This window comes from Atractosteus spatula, unplaced genomic scaffold (genome assembly GCF_055471065.1).
Source record: "Atractosteus spatula isolate fAtrSpa1 unplaced genomic scaffold, fAtrSpa1.hap1 Scaffold_4, whole genome shotgun sequence".
Classification (NCBI taxonomy): domain Eukaryota; kingdom Metazoa; phylum Chordata; class Actinopteri; order Semionotiformes; family Lepisosteidae; genus Atractosteus; species Atractosteus spatula.
The window spans coordinates 709458-731376 of record NW_028296868.1 but is presented as its reverse complement, the minus strand read 5'-3'; the positions used below and the strand labels follow the sequence as shown (position 1 = coordinate 731376).

Sequence of the window (21919 nt, the reverse complement as noted above, 5' to 3'; positions counted from 1 at the left end):
GTCTTAAGCGACTTGTTTTTCTTAAAATGGATGCAACTTGCAAAAGATGAAATACAAATCTTGCTAATCAGCACTCGTGGCTGGCAAACAAAGTCAGCAATGTTTTTTCATTAACCTTAACCTTGCATATGGAGAAGAGTTAAACGATTGAGTCCATGCAGCTTAATCGGTCCGCACATCGGGTTCTTAACTGAAAGGGTGGTAATTTTTTTTTCTTTGAAATCAAAATGAATCAGAATATCAGTGCAAAGGACAAACTCTTGGTTTGGTTTAAAGATATATGGTTTTAAAACAGACAAAATGTAGAAAACAGGTGTTTCTCACTTTTGGAAAAAAATGGACCGGGGGTAATATTGTGCTAGTAGCAGTGCTGAGCTCACTGTGTTACAGTCCAGCAGTGTAACACCAGAGCCAGTGGCGCAATGGATAATGTGTTTGACTATGGATTAGGAGGTTGTAGGTTTGACTCCTGCCTGGCTCCTGTTGCTTTTAAACCCATCAGGCTACACACTACGTAGCCTGTTCTACTTACTGTATTGTAATCGTATCCAGTAAGATATTTCCTTCATGTAAATAAACTGCACCTGACAGCTTTAGAAAAACACCTGAGCTCAGTACGGTGCTGAGAGCTCAGCGTTGCTGTCATTCTAATTAGCACGCACTGCATCAGCTATGAACCCAAACTTTTCAATTATTCCGATCAGTAAATCAACACGTACAGATGCAGCCATTCAAAACAAGCAGGCAATACCGCATTATTTTGTTGTGCTCTTGACGCAGTCTACCACGAGTTACCGTAAAATCTCGTATAGTACCTCATAATACCACGTGGTTCCGCAAGTAAAATAATAGTATCAGGAATTTCCGCAAGGTGGAGATAATAAAGCTCAACCTCTCATGTTTGAGCTGTCGCCATTAAAGTTTTTAACGAAGATATTACTAATAGTATTAATAATGAATGACCTTGGACAACCTATTAAACCTATTACTTGATTCTTATGGATCCCCGGTTCCGCCGGGGATTAAAAAAAAAAACCCATGGAATCGCATATCTAAGGAAATAGCAGTATAACCTTATTCATGCACAAACAGTGGCATGTTACATTATTAATTTGGGTGTTTCCTCTTGCCAGAAAGCTCTAAATTGCATTTTGAGTGCGGTTTTTGACTTTTTAAAATTACAACCCATAAATAAAGCTGATACTGTTTAGACTTTTAATTATTTAAAACTGTATTACAGCAGCACAATGCACAATGCAACGTAAATCGCTATCTTTGTCTTCTGCGTAATAATGTTCACCTCTCTGTCCAGCAAATTAACAACAGTAATAATAATGAACTTTATTGTATATGGCGCCTTTAAGGCGGCTCCTCAAAGCGCTTTACAGGATAAAAACAATAACAACAATACTGTAAGGCTGGGCAAATGATTTTTATTTTTTTTTAAAAAGAAATACAAAATGAGATATAATGATGTGTTCCGGCTTAGACATTAACGAAGAGCATAACAAAGGTCATAAAGGTCATAAACGATATTAATTTTGGAACATCAACATATTATGTAAACTGTATGTTGCTGTTATTGGTATTTTAAAGAAAAAATACTGTAAAATCTTGGGTTCGGCACAATGTTTCAGGCATTCATGTGAAGGACAACAGAGCTTTCACTGGCCGATTATCAAACTTTATTGATAAAACAAAAACCAAAATTATCCGACCAAGCCAGAAGAAGACAAAAAGAATAACGGAAACAGCGCAAGCCTACATTCTCACCTCAGCCGTCCACACCACACTTTTCCCTGGGTCAGAGATTAAATAAAACTTCACTCGTACCAAACAAATTATCACACACTGAACACTGAACATGTTAATCCAAATATGTCTCACAATACTTTTATGGTACAGATGCAGCCATTCAAAATGGGTGAGGTATTTCACAGCATACCCCGGTGGGCGTGTCGCGGTGTCACGCGGTTAATCGCGCATCATTTGACGCTCTGCCGGAAACTATCCGGCGTCACCTTGTAAAACCGCCAGGGGGAGCTTAACCTCTCATGTACAGCATTTGAGCCTTTAATTTTGAACTGTGTATTACAGCATGTTAATCATCAGTCATTAAAATGTTGGTATATTTTATGAAAGCAAGATTGCTCAGTTGGACAAAAGTACACAACCTACCTTTATCAGAAATATTTATGCATCAAAGCCTTTACCAAAGATATTACTAATAGTATTAATAATGGATGACTTTGGACAAGCTGTATACTCAAAGTATAATTTCTTTAGCACATTTGTACAAGCACTTGGAATCTGTCCAAGCCATACTTTGTCAGGCATTTTGTTTTACTTCAACGGGCATAAAAACTTCCTTGCTTTTAACAGGGCGTTTCATAATTTCTAACTACGAAAATGATTTAAAATGCGACACTTATCATTCAACTAGAGCTCAAAATATCACAAGGATCCTCAAGAGCACAGCAAAGAGTGTATTAAAAGACACTTGTATTTATCAACGCTTTCTTTTCTGTATACCAGATTTTATGGAACCACTTCAGAAGGGTGTCAGCCAGTCAGATTCCAGGAATCGGTACTTTAAAGGAAAAATACACACCGGTATTCCATTTCTCCCTAATGATTTTAAGCATCGAAGTATTTAACTAGCATGTGAAATAGCGTGTGAAAAAGTGGTAGTTTTAAGCTTTTCTGCTAATATAATATGGAATCACGTATCTAAAGAATTTAATAACGAGATGATTATATTCGTGTACTGCGACAGGGCTGTGTAGGGCTGTTTCGCCTCCCTGTTCATGCGAGTTGTCCTGTAGCCTACTGGTCTGCGTGCCTGCCTAACAACTTGCAGGTTGTTTGTTCAAATCCAGCTGGTGCTAGACTTTTCTTTTAACAAACATTTCTTCGAAAAAATAGAATAGCGATATTATGGACAATCAATTGACTTTTATATTTCAAAATATCGCAACATGATCGATTCTAAGTCATTTTTGATAACAATGAATAGTCACCTTCTTCCCTTCTGACAACGGTCCCTGCTTCTGCTTCCTGCTTCTATTGTGTTTGTGTGTGCAACAGAGTAAATTTTTATAGGAGAAATGGAGACTGGACAGTATGCGTTACAATGTAAACATTTATATTGATTTAAATCGTGTTCTGATTTAAATCGCAAACGCGTGTTTAATTATATGTGTTTTTTAATCATAATCAGGCTAATGCAACATAAATTGATACAGTATCTTTGTCTTCTAAGTATCTTAATAAACTTTCAGCATAGCTTTCTACCCGTTAAGATTTATATTTCTTGGGATTTTGGGATCAAACGTGGAAGGATTAGATTGTAATCGTTTTTATTTGTCAAATACGTGATTGTATTTCTGAATGTTATGTGACACCTACAGTAGTTCACTGCTTTAAATACATCGAATTAAGAAAGTTATGTGTAGCACCTTAGATCTTTTTTCTGAACCAGGGAAAATCTGATTATGTTTCTCTATAACAATAATAAAAAACTTTATTTTACATATCGCCTTTAAAAGTGGCATCTCAAAGCAATACAGTAGATCGAAAAACAGTTAAAAGGGACCAAAGTAAATTCCAGACAATCGCAAACGTGTTTTCAATAAAATTCTTTTATTCATTCAGCAGAGACTGAGAGGGACATCCAGCAGAGAGAGACACACACACCAACAATAGTTGTTTTGTCCCTTGATTTACTGATCTGCATTAATTTAATCTTGTCAATCAGATCTTTTTTTCTCTATTTGAATTGTCGTTTACACCTCACACAACTTTAAAAGCTAGCAAGACAGGTTTCGATTCACATTAGCTGGCGAGCCTTGTTAACAAAAAAACTAATAATAATGTAACATGCCACTGTTTGTTCATGAACAAAGTTATACTGAGATTTCCTTAGATAAGCGATTAAAAAATAAATAAATAAAAATTTGAATCCCTGGCGGAACACATTCCATAAGAATCAGCGCTTTTACAGTATATATCGCCTTTAAAGGTGGCTTCTCAAAACGCTTTACAGGATAAAGACAACAAGAACAGCAACAACAACAATATTGTATTTCATTGCAGTTTGAAAACCAAGTAATAACTTAACTATACGTGCAAACGTTTCATATGTTGCTGTTGTGAATGCCTGTGGTGTGTATCTTATTTGCCTTGAGTCCTGGCTGTCTCTCTCCCCCTTCCCCCATCTCTCCCTCAATTCAATTCAATTCAAGGTGTTTTATTTGCATGACAAATGGGTACAATTAGTGTTGGGAATGTATATTTTGATAGTTACACCCGGCGCAGCACCGAGGGAGTGTCTGCATTTATAACTTAGTTTTTAAAATTAGTCAAGCAATATGAAGCATCTCCTTTTACTTTTAAGTCCCTTAAATACATTGAGCACAGCTTTCTCACCACTTAAGATTGCTTTTTGATACCATCCTTACACAAAGCCGAAACTTTCCGATGACTCACAGTACAAGTGGAAAGATTACAGTCTTTAATTTTGTGACGTTATACGTTTTAGGAACGTTTCATCTAAACAAACACCACAAAACTATCCTGGTTTGCTGATTATGCCTGCTGCGGTCCACTCCTACCCTCGCACCTAAAGAATAGTATTTTAAATTTCTTGGTGCAGTTCATTAACCCTTGTATGTGCTGTCCGCGCCCAAAACGCAATTTAAAAAAAGTCAAAAACCGCGCTCAAAATGCAATTTAGAGCTTAATAAGATACACTCCACAGGCATTCACAACAGCAACATATGAAACGTTTATTTTTTAATCGCGTATCTAAGGAAATCTCAGTATAACTTTGTTCATGAACAAACAGTGGCATGTTACATTATTATTAGTTTTTTTGTTAACAGGGCTCGCCAGCTAATGTGAATCGAAACCTGTCTTGCTAGCTTTTAAAGTCGTGCAGGTGTAAACGACAATTCAAATAGAGAAAAAAGACCTGACTGACAAGCCGAAACATACTCTTAGAGTCTGATTAATAGGGAATATAATACAAAAATATAGTACTAAAAAAGGTACTACCACTTTTAAAGGTGATATGTAAAATAAAGTTTTTTATTATTGTTATAGAGAAACATGATCAGATTTTCCCTGGTTCAGAAAAAAGATCTAAAGTGCTACACATAACTTTCTTAATTCGATGTATTTAAAGCAGTGAACTACTGTAGGTGTCACATAACATTCAGAAATACAATCACGTATTTGACAAATAAAAACTATTACAATCTAATCCTTCCACGTTTGATCCCAAAATCCCAAGAAATATAAATCTTAACGGGTAGAAAGCTATGCTGAAAGTTTATTAAGATACTTAGAAGACAAAGATACTGTATCAATTTATGTTGCATTAGCCTGATTATGATTAAAAAACACATATAATTAAACACGCGTTTGCGATTTAAATCAGAACACGATTTAAATCAATATAAATGTTTACATTGTAACGCATACTGTCCAGCCTCCATTTCTCCTATAAAAATTTACTCTGTTGCACACACACACACAATAGAAGCAGGAAGCAGAAGCAGGGACCGTTGTCAGAAGGGAAGAAGGTGACTATTCATTGTTATCAAAAATGACTTAGAATCGATCATGTTGCGATATTTTGAAATATAAAAGTCAATTGATTGTCCATAATATCGCTATTCTATTTTTTCGAAGAAATGTTTGTTAAAAGAAAAGTCTAGCACCAGCTGGATTTGAACACACAACCTGCAAGTTGTTAGTCAGGCACATACACCAGTAGGCTACAGGACAACTCGCATGAACAGGGAGGCGAAACAGCCCTACACAGCCCTGTTGCAGTACACAAATATAATCATACCGTTATTAAATTCTTTAGATACGCGATTCCATATTCTATTCCCTATTAATCAAATTCTAAAAGTATGCTTGTTGACTCCAGTATCACGTTAGTTAAAGACTTCGAAGCTTAAAATGTTTAGGGAGAAATGGAATACTGGTGTGTATTTTTTTCTTTAAAGTACTAAGACCAGCTATATACTGTATGTTTATGTTCCAAAATTAATATCGTTTATGGCCTTCACACGCGTTACAGTATGCTCCTATTCTTTTTATGCTCAGCTACTAAGATTTCCCTTCAGTGGTAAAATTCAGTATCTACAACGGGCACAGCAAAGACGTTTACTGTAAGTCTTTCTACGACAGACCAACGGACCACGAGTGCCCCTGTTGGTCAACCAATCACGTACTGCGGTGCCACGCGTCATCTTGCGTAACGCTGCGCGACGCCACCTGCGGTACGTGTCTGTAACGCACACTTTGAATGGCTGCATCTGTACATTACTTTGCTAAAATGTATTTAAAAATAAAAACGATTACAAACGCCAGCAGAGAGAGAGACACACACACAGTTCTTCATTGTCAAAAAGTAATTGTTTTTTACTTTGTCAGCACCCAGACAAACGCAAACGCGTTATTAATTAAATGCTTTTATTCATTCTTAATCGAACTCACAAGTTGTCATCTGCTGTTGAAGCTCTGTGAGACTAGACTCACACATGGCTAGACTTGACTATTTAACCATGAGATTATGTTTATGTTTATTAATCTTCCTTGTTATGCACTGAGAATGATAAGCACCCCAAACACGAGAGCGGCGTAGCGGTCGGCTCTGGCTTTCCCATCTATACTGATGCACTGCAAGTACAACCCCCCTCTCTGCGGGAGTGCTGACTGTGACGAATTAAACCGGTTTCACAGGTATTCACAGCGAAAGACACGTCCCCCCCTCCAAAGCCCAGTAAGTACAGTTACTTTTTGACAGAGGGCAAAAAACTCTTTCTCTCTCTCGCTTGCCCTCCCCCCTGTGTATTGTCTGTTTAGGGCAAGCAAGAGAGAGAGAGAGAGAGGGGGTGGGCGAGATAATGTAAATCGAAACCTGTTTTTCTAGCTTTTAAAGTCGTGCAATGTGTAAGCAGGAACACATCATTATATCTTACATATGAAAAATACATAATATAGCTCCCAAACAAACGCAAACGTGTTTTTAATAAAATGCTTTTTTTCACTCATAATCTGATAATTTCAGGAAGACTAAGGAAGGACTAAGGAAATTGTCATCTGTTGTTGAAGCTCTGTGAGCTCGGTGACTTTGAGACCACTTGTTATCCCAAGTTGTTTGAATCGCCACAATTCAAATAGAGAAAAAAGAGCTGACTGAAAAGATTTAAGATGTGGCTGTCAATGTTGGGTTAAAAAAAACACGTTGCCCGACGTTAGTTGCATTGCTTGAAAAATAATTTTATTTCGAGAGCCTGGATAAGTAATTCAAGTGTTTTTTTAACTTCCTGAAAAACAAGTAATAATTAAACAATATGTGCAAAAGTTTAATGATATGTCGCTGTTGTGAATGTCTGTGGAGTGTATCTTATTTGCCTGTCCTGGCTGTGCTCTCTCGCTCGCCCTCCCCTCTCTCTCTCAATTCAATTCAATTCAAGGTGCTTTATTAGCATGGCAGATGGGTACAATCAGTGTTGGGTGTTTACTTTGTAATCTGTGGTTCTTTTAACTGTTTTTACATCTACTGTATTGCTTTGAGATGCCACTTTTAAAGGTGATATGTAAAATAAAGTTTTTTATTATTGTTATAGAGAAACATGATCAGATTTTCCCTGGTTCAGAAAAAAAGATCTAAAGTATACTAGTTTGTCACTCTTCTCATTCTCTCTTTGCTAAATGGCTTTTCATACTAATCTGATCAATCTAACTGCCTGTTTTCTGTGCTTTCTCTATCCTTTAAAATAAACTATTATTCCACAATGCAGGGTATTACATGGCCAGTATCACAGGCCAGTTCACAGGTTTGCATGCATAATTTAATTTTGAAAGCCACTGAGACATCAGGTACTACTGTTGTATTTATGAAAAAGAAACAAAACAAAAAGTATACTAATAACTGTGCCATCCTACTCCTTAGTTAATACAATTGATTATTTATAAACAGCTAACATTGTTAGCAAAATATTTTGAATTATATTTTACCCTGTTTTTTCTTTGGTTTTGTATTTAACTTATTATATGATAGTCAGATTTAATGTATATTTGAACAATGAAAATATATTTTTACAAGATGCGGGGGAAAGTGCAACAACTTATTACAGTGCTAAATTCAATATTATTGATTACTAATAGTTTATGCTAACACCTAACTTTCTTAATTAGATGTATTTAAAACAGTGAACTACTGTAAGTGTAACATAACATTCAGAAATACAATCGAAAATAGTTTTGTGTTGTTTGTATAGATGAAACGTTTCTAAAATGTATAATGTAACAAAATTAATGACGATAAAAATCTGCGGAATTCACAGACGCCAGTGGAACGAACAATTCTCCCAGATATCCAACTGTTGCCCATCACTCAAGAGAAGGAGGGGGGGTTGTACTTGCAGTGAATCGGTATAGATGGGAAAGTCAGAGCCGACCGCTACGTTGCCCTCGTGTTTGGGGTGCTTATCATTCTCAGTGCATAACAAGGAAGATTAATAAACTGTAAGAGGACCAGAGGGAGGGTCATCCAGGACAGGTATTTTAGGAACGATCTGCTCACTGTACTTGACTAAGACCTGACCAAGATGGCCGCTAAGAGAAACCAGCTGACCCGCAGATGGAAAGGGCTCAGGCTGAAAGACAACGAGACGCAGGTGGGTCTCATCAGGAAACAAAATATATATGCCCCGGAAACAGTGAACCGGCACGGAAGCCAGTAGGTGAATGCGTGTTGGAGAAGATAGGGGAGTTTGGTTGGAGTGAATAAAGATTTAAGGACAACGGATTTTCGGAATAAATAAAGGATAACGGTATACGGCTTGTGATTTGGACTCGACGCGGATTTGTTGGATTTTACGAACTTTTGGAACACGGACTGAACAAGGACAGAGAAAACGTATTGCGGACTGGTTTGGAAGACGGACGAACGAAAGAAAAGGAAGAAACCTCATGAAAATAAAAGAAGAGTTTGTGGTGTGAGTACTTTCGTACTTATTACATTTATCTATTCCCCTGGAGACGCCACAATTGGTGGAGGATGCGGGCAACCGCTGATCGTGACTAAGACTTGTGGAAATAAAAAGTTGACATTTTTTTTTCCTCTTCTTCTCTCGGTTTGGGTAAGAACTCTCGCTAACAACAATGGAACAATTAATACAACAATTGTCCTAAGCCACCCTAACTCAGTTCCACGCTTTAAAGACACAACAAGAAGCCATACAGGCACAGCAGGAGGCTAATAAGATTCAAACGGAGACGAATCAACGAATTATAGAAGAGCAGAATTTGGTGAGAGAGGAATTGCAAAGATTAGGAGAAGAAATTAGACGGTCCTCGGTAACAGGGGGAGAACCCCGTAAGATGGAAGAAATTGGGCTTCAAAAGATGTCGGAGCTCGATGATGTAGAAGCATATTTAACCACCTTTGAGAGAACAGCTGCCAGGAATGCATGGCCCAGAGAGCAATGGGCAGGGAGAGTAGCGCCTTATTTAATTGGGGAAGTCCAGAAGGCTTATTACGATTTAAAAGAAGAGGATGCGGAGAACTATGAAACTCTAAAAAAGGAGATTTTGGCAAGATTAGGGGTAACCATGGCGATAAGAGCATGTTCCATAACTGAAAGTATCAAATGGACAAGCCAGCCAGATCTCAGATGTTTGACCTGGTTCATCTGGCGAAGAAATGGCTTCAGCCAGAAAAACTAAACTCGGGGCAAGTGGTAGAAAGAGTAGTATTGGACCACTTTGTGAGGAGTCTGCCTGTTCACTTGAAAAGAAAAGTGAGTGATGGGGATTCCCAGACCTTAGACCAGGCTGTTGATTTAGTGGAGCAACAGCATGCCACAGAAGCCTTGATTAAGGAAGAGGAGAGGAGGAAACCTGAGAGTTCAGGGAATGGAACGAGGTCACTGAAGTACCGGGACCATCGAGATCCTCCTCAATTTACAACATCTTTTCAGGAAAGATCTGTTTAAAGGCCCCGACCATGGAAAGAGTCCCGTAGGTGTTTTAAGTGCCATAAAGAGGGACATTTGGCCAGTAAGTGTCCCAACTGGGGTGAACCTATGCAAGTGGACACCAGAGAGGAAGCCAAATGCAACTACCTCACGGCGAGCGTTCCGTCCTGTGAGGCGCCCCACATCGCTAAAATTAAGATAGGGGAAAAGCCTGTCGAGGCCCTGTTAGACTCTGGAAGTATGGTGACCCTGGTGACCTCTTCAGCCCTACCTGAAGGAACCAAGGTCGGGCAAGTGGTAGGGATACCTATTACGTGCATTCATGGGGAAACTAAGGTGTATCCATCTGTGAAAGTTCCATTACTACAGAAATGGGAATGTATAGTTCGACTGTAGGGGTGGTTGAACAATTGCCTTACCCTGTGGTGTTGGGTCGTGACTGTCCCCACTTTCTTCAAATTTTGAATACTGTCCAGTTGGCTAGGCATGAACCACTCCCCTGTCCAGGAGATTCAGATGATAACACAGATTCCCCTGGAGAGGCGAACCAGCCAGGAGAAGGCTCGGAACTTGGAGATGAGTTCTTAAATATGGATTTACCAGACTGGGACCCACCCGAACATCGAGGTAGGTTCGGAACGGCCCAGCTGGAAGATGGGAATTTAAGACATGCATGGGGACATGTGAGAAAAATTGAGGGGGAGTTATGTAATAATAATAGTCCCCTGAATTACCCCTACTTTATGGTAAAAAAACAATCTCCTCTATCAGGTCCAGAAGAGAGGACAAGAAGAAGTGGAGCAACTTCTCATTCCCCGAGCCTACCAGTCGAAACTCCTCAGCTTGGCCCATAGCCACCTCCTGGGAGGACACCTGGGCGTGAAGAAAATGGGTGAAAGGCTACTTTCTCTATTTTTCTGGCCCGGAATATACAAGGCCATCGAAAGATATTGTCGGGAATGCCCAACCTGTCAGAAAACTGCCCCACAACCTTATTATAAAAACCCTCTGATTCCCCTCCCAATAATAGATACTCCTTTTGAGCGGATTGGTATGGACTTAGTGGGACCCCTGATTAAAACTACAAAGGGACATCAGTATATACTGGTGATACCCCGAAGCCATTCCTCTGAGGGCAGCTACGGCCAAAAACATAGCTAGAGAGCTAGTGCACGTTTTCTCTAGAGTGGGAATCCCTAAGGAGATCTTAACAGATCAAGGGACTCCTTTTATGTCAAAGGTCATGCAAGACCTAAGTAAGCTTTTGGGTATTCATCAAATCAGAACCTCTGTTTATCACCCACAAACAGACGGATAAGTGGAGCGCTTCAATAAAACCCTGAAAAGCATGCTGAGGAAAGCCATGCAAAAGGATGGCAAAAATTGGGATCAATTGCTCCCTTATCTAATGTTTGTTATCCGAGAAGTACCGCAAGCCTCGACTGGGTTCTCTCCTTTTGAGTTATTATACGCTCGGAGACCACGGGGATTATTAGACCTGGTCAAAGAGTCCTGGGAGCATCAGCCTTCACCATTACAGACTGTCATTGAACATGTGGAACAAATGAGGGAAAGAATAAACATTGTTGTTCCCATTGTGAGGGAAAATCTGGAGAAGGCCCAGGCGCAGCAACAGCAAATTTATGATAGGGGAGCTATAGTGCGAGAATTTCAGCCAGGGGACAAAGTATTGCTATTGGTCCCGACCCCGGAATGTAAATTCCTGGCATCCTGGCAGGGGCCTTATGAGGTGGTGGAAAAAATGGGTCCAGTCACTTATAACGTTAAGCAACCTGACAAATGACGACAGCATCAAATCTACCATGTGAATTTACTAAAGAGATGGCATGGTACAGAAGTTTTGCTCACCCACTTCTCCCCTGATCCTTTGGAAGAAGAGACGGGTGCCGTCGCCGTGGGGGACCTGGCTCCGGCGCAGAAGCAAGAATTACAAGAGTTCCTGTCGCAAAACAAGGATGTTTTTTCCCAAAGTCCTGGTTGAACCCACCTCATTCAACATAAGATTATCACGGAACCAGGAAAAAGGGTAAGGTTGGCCCCCTATCGAGTACCTGAAGCAAAAAGGAAACTAATTAAGGAAGAAGTAGAAAAAATGTTAAGAATGGGGATAATAGAAGAATCCCATAGCGAGTGGGCTAGTCCCATAGTACTGATACCCAAGCCAGACGGAACTATTAGGTTCTGTAATAACTTCAAAAGATTAAATGAGATCTCGTTGTTTGACGCATACCCTATGCCTCGTATAGATGAGCTAATCGAGTGATTAGGTAACGCCCGATATATCAGTATGCTAGACCTTACGAAGGGATATTGGCAAGTACCCCTAGCCGAAGAAGCTAAAGCCAAAACCGCGTTTGCCACCCCGGAGGGGCTATACCAGTATCGGGTCCTTCCGTTTGGTTTACACTGCGCTCCTGCTACGTTTCAGCGATTAATGGACCGCATACTCAGACCTCATCGAGATTTTGCGGCTGCCTACCTAGATGACGTCGTAATTCATAGCACGACTTGGGAACAACACCTACTACACTTGGGAGCAGTAACCGGAGCTTTGCGGAAAGCAGGATTAACTGCTAATCCAAAAAAATGTTGTCTAGGGACCTAGGAAGCCAATTATCTCGGTTATACGATTGGGAGGGGAATGATCATGCCACAAGAACAGAAGGTACAGTTAATTAGAAACTGGCCTAGACCTTCTACAAAAAAAGCAAATAAGAACATTTTTGGGATTAGCAAGCTACTATCGTCGATTCATTTCAGGATTTGCCCCATTGCACGACTTAACAAAGACGAGTTGCCCTGAAAAAAATAAAATGGACAGAAAGGGAAGAGAGGGCCTTTCAAGAACTAAAAAAGACTTTGTCATCACAGCCGGTCTTACAGGTACCTAATTTTAACAAAACATTCATGGTACAAACTGATGCATCGGACACTGGGATTGGAGCCATACTGTCGCAGGAAATTGAAGGATCAGAGCACCTCATTTTGTATATTAGCCGTAAATTAAGCCCTGCGGAGAAACATTATTCCACAATCGAAAAGGAGTGTCTTGCGATCAAATGGGCCCTGGATTATTTAAAATATTATTTATTGGGAAGACGATTCATCTTGTATACTGACCATGCGCCACTAACCTGGTTGTTAAGGAACATGGACAAAAATGATCGGATTACGCGATGGGGCCTTAGTCTCCAGAGGTTTCAGTTCCAAACGGTTTATAGACCAGGAAGAAAACAAGGTAATGTCGATGCCCTCTCCCGAATGCATTGTTTCTTTTCCAGACAGCCCGAGGACGGGGCTGATCTCAGGGGGAGGGTATGTAAGAGGACCAGAGGGAGGGTCATCCAGGACAGGTATTTTAGGAACGATCTGCTCACTGTACTTGACTTAGAGCTCACCAAGATGGCCGCTAAGAGAAACCAGCTGACCCGCAGATGGAAAGGGCTCAGGCCGAAAGACAACGAGACGCAGGTGGGTCTCATCAGGAAACAAAATATATATGCCCCGGAAACAGTGAACCGGCGTGGAAGCCAGTAGGTGAATGTGTGTTGGAGAAGATAGGGGAGTTTGGTTGGAGTGAATAAAGATTTAAGGACAACGGATTTTCGGAATAAATAAAGGATAACGGTATACGGCTTGTGATTTGGACTCGACGCGGATTTGTTGGATTTTACGAACTTTTGGAACACGGACTGAACAAGGACAAAGAAAACGGATTGCGGACTGGTTTGGAAGACGGACGAACGAAAGAAAAGGAAGAAACCTCGCGAAAATAAAAGAAGAGTTTGTGGTGTGAGTACTTTCGTACTTATTACATTTATCTATTCCCCCGGAGACGCCACAAAACATAAACATAGTCTCATGGTTAAATAGTCAAGTCTAGCCATGTGTGAGTCTAGTCTCACAGAGCTTCAACAACAGATGACAACTTGTGAGTTAGATTAAGAATGAATAAAAGCATTTCATTAATAACGCATTTGCGTTTGCGTTTGTCTGGGTGCTGACAAAGTAAAAAACAATTACTTTTTGACAATGAAGAACTGTGTGTGTGTGTGTGTGTGTGTGTGTGTGTGTGTGTCTCTGCTGGTGTTTGTAATCGTTTTTATTTTTAAATACATTTTAGCAAAGTAATGTACCATAAAAGTATTGTGAGACATATTTGGGTTAACATGTTCAGTGTTCAGTGTGTGGTAATTTGTTTGGTGCGAGTGAAGTTTTATTTAATCTCTGACCCAGGGAAAAGTTTTATTTTTTCAAAGAAACGTTTGTTAAAAAAAGAAAGTCATGGCGGCAGCTGGATTTGAACACGCAACATATGATGGAGTCAGGAACCTAACCCACAGCACCACTGGCAAAGCCGCATGAGGAGTGTTGAAAAAGCCCTACAGAAACAGTATCAACAGACATTGTACAGCGTGTACTATTCTTGTGTTGTGGTACATGAATATAATTATATCGTTATTAATTTCTTTAGATACGCGATTCCATATTACAGATGCAGCCATTCAAAATGCACGGTACAAACCCGCGGTACAGTAAACTACCCACAAGCCACCGCAGGGCACCGCGGTAAGTGATTGGCTGGCCAAAATAACTGACAGGGGCACTCGTGGTGCATTGGTTGGTAGTGAAAAGATTTAATCATTTTACTGTGCACATTTTAATCCTCTTTGTATTGAATATTGATATGGAATTTTACCACTAAAGGGAAATTTTAGTAGCTGAGCATAAAAAGAAGAGGAGCATAACGCATCTGAAGGTCATAAACGATATTAATTTAGGAACATAAACATTACTATATGTACGTAAACTGTACTGTGTATGGCTGGTCTTGGTAGTTTAAAGAAAAAATACACACCAGTCTTCCATTTCTCTATAAACATTTTAAGCATGAAAGTGTTATGAAACGGTACCCAAAAATGCTATTGATGTATAGAATGAATTTTAATTTAAAATTATTTATAAATTATTTAACACGAAAATTAAGCTGTTTACATCTTCCGCCTGAGAACAGTCACCCGTTGCTACTCAACGCAGAAACACAGCCACTAACTAGCAAAGAGAGGACATTAGCTAGCCAATATGATAAAGAAATAAATGATTATTTTGTTTATTTCTTTTGCACTTTTATTTGAACATTTCCATCGATTGTACAAGCACTTGAAAACTGTCCAATCCCTAGTTCATCAGGCATTTTCTTTTACGCTGCGGGCATTCTCCCAGTCTGGTGCCGGTCTGTGTCTTCTAGGATATAATGCCAGCGATTTTTTGTTAAATTTGGGTTTCCAATAACACCGCAGCAAACTCTTGTTTTTATGTCCACTATAACAGACAATCTCCTTTGCTTTTAACCGAGCGTTTAATAATTTCCTAAAATGAAAATGATTTACTTTATTTCCCTTACGGGATCAATAAAATTATCTATCATCTATCTACTTAAACTTTGGGACAGAATTCTGGGTTCTCCCTATACCAGAGATTATGGTAGGGCTTCAGAATGGTGATTGGCTGACACCATCTGACACCCCTCTGATTGGAGAAAAAAGACGTGCTGGTTTGCTATACATACTGTACCAGGAAGAGGATTTCTTTCTATTCGAATCGTGTATTTTAAAAGTTTAATTAAGAAGTAAAAACCTTACAGCGTACACAGATTTCTAAACTGATCAGGAGGAAGAAAAATCACCCGTGTTTCGTCCATAAAAAGTGGTTATTAACTATCGAAACCTGTTTTATTTATTTTATTTTTATTTAGATTAAGAGTTCCCGTCACCCCCATTCTTATTTAAATCACAAACCCGTGTTTAATTAAATGTCTTTTAACGTAAATCGTTATCTTTGTCTTATGCATAATAATGTTCACCACTCTGTCCAGCAAATTAATAATAAACTTTATTTTATATAGCGTTTTAAACGAATAGGTATTTAGATCGCTCATAAACCTAATCATTATTCTACATAAACACAGCGTAATTGCTTTCTGAAAATGCTTTTTCTTTTTATTTAGGCTCAGATTTCAACTATAGATCGTATTATTAATAACCATAATAACGACCAACCAACAAAAACAACCATATAAACATAATACCAACCAAAAACATAGATAACAACCACAATCCAAAATCAAATATATCAAACCATTAAACTCTCTCAAATTCCTCCAATTATCATAACCCCGCCCCTTATGCAAAACCAAACCCTCCTCCCATCCCAGTTCATCCTCTTTATCATAAACAAAATCCACCTTAATTTTCAACATAAAGCATTACACAAAATCAATACCTCAACACTCCATACTCAACAACAATAATTCACAAACAGCCAGGACATGTAACTCCACATTCCCAAATAGACCTCATTTCCCCGCCCCTTATGCAAAACCAACATCCCTCCCCTGTTATCTCTCTCCGCTGGCGTTTGTAATCGTTTTTATTTTTAAATAAATTTTAGCAAAGTCATGTATTTTAAAAATCTTAAGATTTCTATATTTATGTCTTTATTTAGTGGTTTCATTAGTGACAAAGGCTAAACTTTCTTGGAAAAATGTCTTTTATGTAAACCATGTTTGCTATTAATTCATTTAGGGCTAGAATATGTTCATTGTCTTTCAATGAAAGAAATGTTCCTTTCGCCGTAGTTGGGAGACATTAGAAGCTTGCCACGCCCGGACTGTTACACCAACGTATGAGCATGTTAAAGCGATTTCATTGAGGAGCCTAGCTTTCTTAACTAGTAAGTACTGTACTTACTGGGTTTTTGAGGGGGGGAGGTGTCTTTCGCTGGAAATCTCGCCCTCTTCTACTTTGAAAATACCTGTGAAACCGGTTTAATTCGTCACAGCCAGCACTCCCGCAGAGAGGGGGGTTGTACTTGCAGTGTATCGGTATACAGTAGATGGGAAAGCCAGAGTCAACCGCTACGCCGCCCACGTGTTATGCTCTTCTTTAATGTCTAAGCCGGAACACATCATTATATCTCATTTTGTATTTCTTAAAAAAAAAATCGTTTGCCCAGCCTAACAGTATTGTTGTTATTGTTTTTAACCTGTAAAGCGCTTTGAGGAGCCACCTTTAAAGGCGCCATATACAATAAAGTTCATTATTATTACTATTGTTAATTTGCTGGACAGAGAGGTGAACATTATTACACAGAAGACAAAGATAGCGATTTACGTTGCATTGTGCATTGTGCTGCTGTAATACAGTTTTAAATAATTAAAAGTCTAAACAGTATCAGCTTTATTTATGGGTTTTAAATAAAGGCGATTTAAACGCAATTTAAATCAATATAAATGTTTATATTGTAACGCATAGGTGACTATTCATTGTTATTAAAATGACTTAAATTCGATCATGTTGTGATATTTAGAAATATACATTTGTTTGGTGCGAGTGAAGTTTTATTTAATTTCTGAGCCATACTGATTCTTATGGAAGCCAGTTTCATTTAATTAGTATTAAAATTCGCACTGATTCCTTTGCGAAGATACGGACATAGGAATATTCGTGCGTGGTAAAAAAATGGCATAAAAACGACAAAGTGAAGGCTGTGAAAACATTCACAATGTACTTTATACACAAAGCCAGTGTTCTCACAACTCTAGGAGGTTTCGTGAAAATGCTACAGGCGTGCCAAAATTGTTTTTTTAAATTCAAGGTGACTTTACCGCGGTTTTCATTTTCAGATTGTGAATCAAAAAAGGCATTTAATTAAACTAGCGATTGCGATTGTAATCAATTACTGTATTGATTGAAACACACATTCTGTACAGATACAGTACAGTCACATTCTCCTGTAGTCCAGTGGTGTAAAACGAATAAGCAGGTGATTGAGATAACAATGCACCGCCCACTGAGTGGAATGTTCTCATTTGTTCTCAAGTGTAAAAAGAGGTGATAATTCTTAATAATTCCGTGTCGCATTAACTAACCTCTTCAGTTTATTCCGCCAGACAGTACATGAATATAATTATATCATTATTAATTTGTTTAGATACGCAATTCCATATTATATTCCCTGTTAATCAAATTCTAAAAGTATGTATTTGTTAGATAACAAGCGAATTCACAGAAAAGGTTAAAAGACTATCACTTTTCACAAAGTATATAATCCTAATATGGCCAGAAGGAGCACGTAAAAACGTTTCCCAAATAACAACATGTAAGACTTTGATGCTTAAAATGTTTAGGGAGAAATGGAATACTGCTGTGTATTTTTTCTTTAAACTACCAAGACCAGCAATATACAGTGCAGTTTACATACAGTAATATGTTTATGTTCCTAAATTAATATCGTTTATGAGCATGTGAAAGGCATGGTGAATCGGAGATTCTCAAGAATTACTTTGTATCATTGGAAACGAATGCGTGATCGGATCAACTAAATGCTGTGGTGTTACTTTTTGTCAATGAAAAAATAAACTCTTTTCGTTTACAAAGATGGTTACAAAGAATGTGGACCAGGGTAATATTTTGAGCTTACAGCTTGTCCAAGGTCATTCATTATTAATACTATTAGTAATATCTTCGGTAAAGACTTTGATGCATAAAATATTCCTGCATAATTAAAATATGTATAATAAAGGTCGTAGGTTGTGTACTTTTGTCCAAAAGAACAATCTTGCTTTTATAAAATATACCGCCTTTTTCATGTTTAATGATTAACATGCTGTAATACACTGTTTAAATTTAAAAATCTAAAGAGTATACAACTTAAATTCTTAATTGAATAAAGATTGTCCCTCAGCAGTGATTCGAAACTGACATTTTCTGGTGACAGCTCAAATGCTGTACAGGAGAGGTTAACCTTTATTAGCTCCACCTGGCGGTTTTACAAGGTGATTCCAGATACTATTAACATAATCTAATTTGCATACGGTATGATGCGGTTTACTGTGACACGCCCACCGTGTTATACCACAGCATACCCCGCTTGTTTTGAATGGCTGCATCTGTATATTCCCTTTTAATTAAATTCTAAAAGTTTGCTTGTTGCCTCCGGTATCACGTTAGTTAAAGTCTTCGATGTTTAAAATGTTTAGGGAGAAATGGTTTACTAGTACCGAGACCAGCCATATACTGTATGTTTATGCTCCAAAATTAATATCGTTCATGGCCTTCACACGCGTTACAGTATGCTCCTATTCTTTTTATGCTCAGCTACTAAGATTTCCCTTCAGTGGTAAAATTCCATATAAATATTCAATACTAAAACGGGCACAGTAAAGACATTTAAATCTTCCTACGACCGACCAACGCACCACGAGTGCCTCTGTCGGTCAACCAGTCACGTACCGCGGTATATTGCGTCATTGCGCGTCACGATCCGCGAGGCCGTAGCCAATTACCTCCGGTACGTGTCAGTGCCGCGCACTTTGAATGGCTGCATCTGTAGTCCACATGAAAGGTAGAAATATTCTCTTGTCTGTCTCTTGTTTGTATGTAACTGAATGTCCATGACAATGTACTGTTAGTTTTAATTTAAGAATGGCATTTGTGTTAAAATATGCCAGATAAGTTTATGTAACTGCTCATGCGACACTCAGTTGTAATTAGTCAAAAAATAAACTCGAAGAACAGCTGCGGGTTTGAATCTGAACATGTATCAGATTGCAGCGCCTTTTACTTCCATTGACAAATGATAGAGATTCGAAGAGAGATCCTTCAGACCAGCAAGCAAACCCATGGCTATTTCGGTTTTCTATCTAGGCAACGTTGGTGTCTGCAATAGCATAAATGAAAGCGTTATGCAATTTCTGCGGCTACATTTGTTGCACTTCATGCTCAGTGAGAGTGTTTCTCACACCAAATAAAAAGTCAACAATTAGCGATCAGGCCTTCTCCTCAGTTAATACACTGAAACCCTTTGATGTTAACAGTTCTTTACAGGCGTGCTTTACAAGAACCTATCGTGTCGGTTCTTTCAGCTTTATTAGGTTTTCAAAGGCATAAGTAGAACATCGGTCGTGCGAACACAAAACGTGTTCTTATCTGAAGAATTCATTTCCATGGCAGAGGGTCCAAGCGATTTAGCGTTTTAAAAGTACCAGAAAAAGGGGAAGCGGCACTTTGCCTTTGCCGCGCAGGCATACGGTGACGTACGGCAGACGCCGTAGTCGGCAGGATTCAAAACTGCGCGGGGAGTCCCCAACAGATTTTTAGTCTATCGCCTTAGCCACTCGGCTACGACTACAGCAAGCTCTGCTACCGCTGCATTCCTCCTACAAACTAACATGGAGTGCGATGTGGCTGCGGAAACCTTTTCAAAGTCGCTCTCCGTTCAAAAAAAAATCTTTGAAAAAATACATGCCGGCAGACAGATACGCCTCAGAGGGTTTAAGGGCAGCTTCACGTTCGAATGATCAAGTCTCCCCGTCCAGATGTCAAAATGCAACTTTGGCAGACAGAAAAAACATCAACAAATGAGAAATGTGGACAAGGATTTTACAAGCTGCACCACACTGCACTTTGAAAAGCATTTACATTAGTGTTAGACGCGGGAATTGCCTTTGATTTACGCGCTTACGAAAGCCCTCAGCTCCTGCAGTTGAGTATAATGCCGTTACGTGTCGAAGCAGTATTTTACGTCATCCTACCACTGCAACACGGGGCATATATGGAAATGAGCACACGCTACGAATCGTCTCAATCACTACCTAGAGATGTAAGGCGCATTGAAGGGTGCACCCCCATCATTAATCGTTGCGCGTTTATGAAAGGAAAGCTCTTGAGCAGTCTTTGAAACAGTTCGGATGAAACACTTGATTGCTTCCATGTGCATCTGGAATTGATTTCTTATTTTCATTTCACGCCGCCCAAAGCATTTCTAAAACAGGAGATTCGCATTTGGGAATGCGTCCTGCTGTACAAATAAAACTGGTCTACGGGTCTGAAACCTGCTCCACAGAAAACACTTTTGTTGCGCTTTTGATTGTACTGTATAACGTCTAGAGGAATCACAAACTATTTGAGAGGCCATCATTCCAGGGGGAACTGACAAAGTCTATCTCTAAACACCTAGCGCAGTCTCTCGAGAGACTGTCAAAAATTGCTTTCTCCGTTTGCGTTGCAAGTAAGTGAAAGAGCGGTCTTAACCCAGAGCCACTTGGGAGCAGTGGCACGTAAATACTGTTCAATTCAATTCAATTCAAGGTGCTTTATTATCATGACCGATGGGTACAATCAGTGTTGCCAAAGCAAATCAAATAATAAAATTAACAGAACAAAACATAAAATAAAATCTACAGACATATTACAGACATTTACAACAGAGACATGTCATAAAATATTTACATATACTGTAAACATATTGAGCATTATTGGGAGACAGGCTCACTGTTCCTCAGGCTGTGACAGGAGATCACATACTGGGCTGCCAGTTCAACTGAGTTCCCTCCTCCCTCTCCCAGTAGGATTGGGACCCGTTGTGATCTGGCAGGTGTGGGAACTCTGGGACTAGATTTCTGAATTTAGGGAAGGATGTTTCTCTAATCCCAGAGTATCTGTCACAGTGCAGTAGGAAGTGCACCTCTGCCTCTATTTCTCCCCGCTGGCAGTGGGAGCACAGCCTGTCCTCTTTGGGCAGCCAGGTCTGCCTGTCGCCCAGTTTCTATTGCCAGGCTGTGGTCACTGAGCCTTTACTTCCTCAGGGTCTGTTTCTTTTTTTTGTGTCTGGTTCTGCTGCAGCCCCTGTTCTGTGGGCGACAGCAGGACCAGGTCATCTGCATAGAGCAGGAACATGATTTCTGTGTCGTGTAGTGTGAGACCAGGAGCTGCAGACTTTTCCAACATTCCTGTTAATTCGTTGATATAGATATTGAACAGTGTTGGGCTCAGGCTGCAGCCCTGTCTCACCCCACGGCATTGGGTGAAGAATTTGGTCCTTTTGTTTCCAATTTT

At 39.3% G+C, this 21919-nt stretch overlaps 1 non-coding gene across 1 annotated transcript; it reads right to left on the bottom strand.

The window, feature by feature from the left end:
• Nucleotides 1–20131: 20131 nt before the first annotated feature.
• Nucleotides 20132–20213, bottom strand: trnaf-aaa (transfer RNA phenylalanine (anticodon AAA)). The gene has a single exon. It is a non-coding gene; the product is annotated as a tRNA-Phe (tRNA).
• Nucleotides 20214–21919: the final 1706 nt, after the last annotated feature.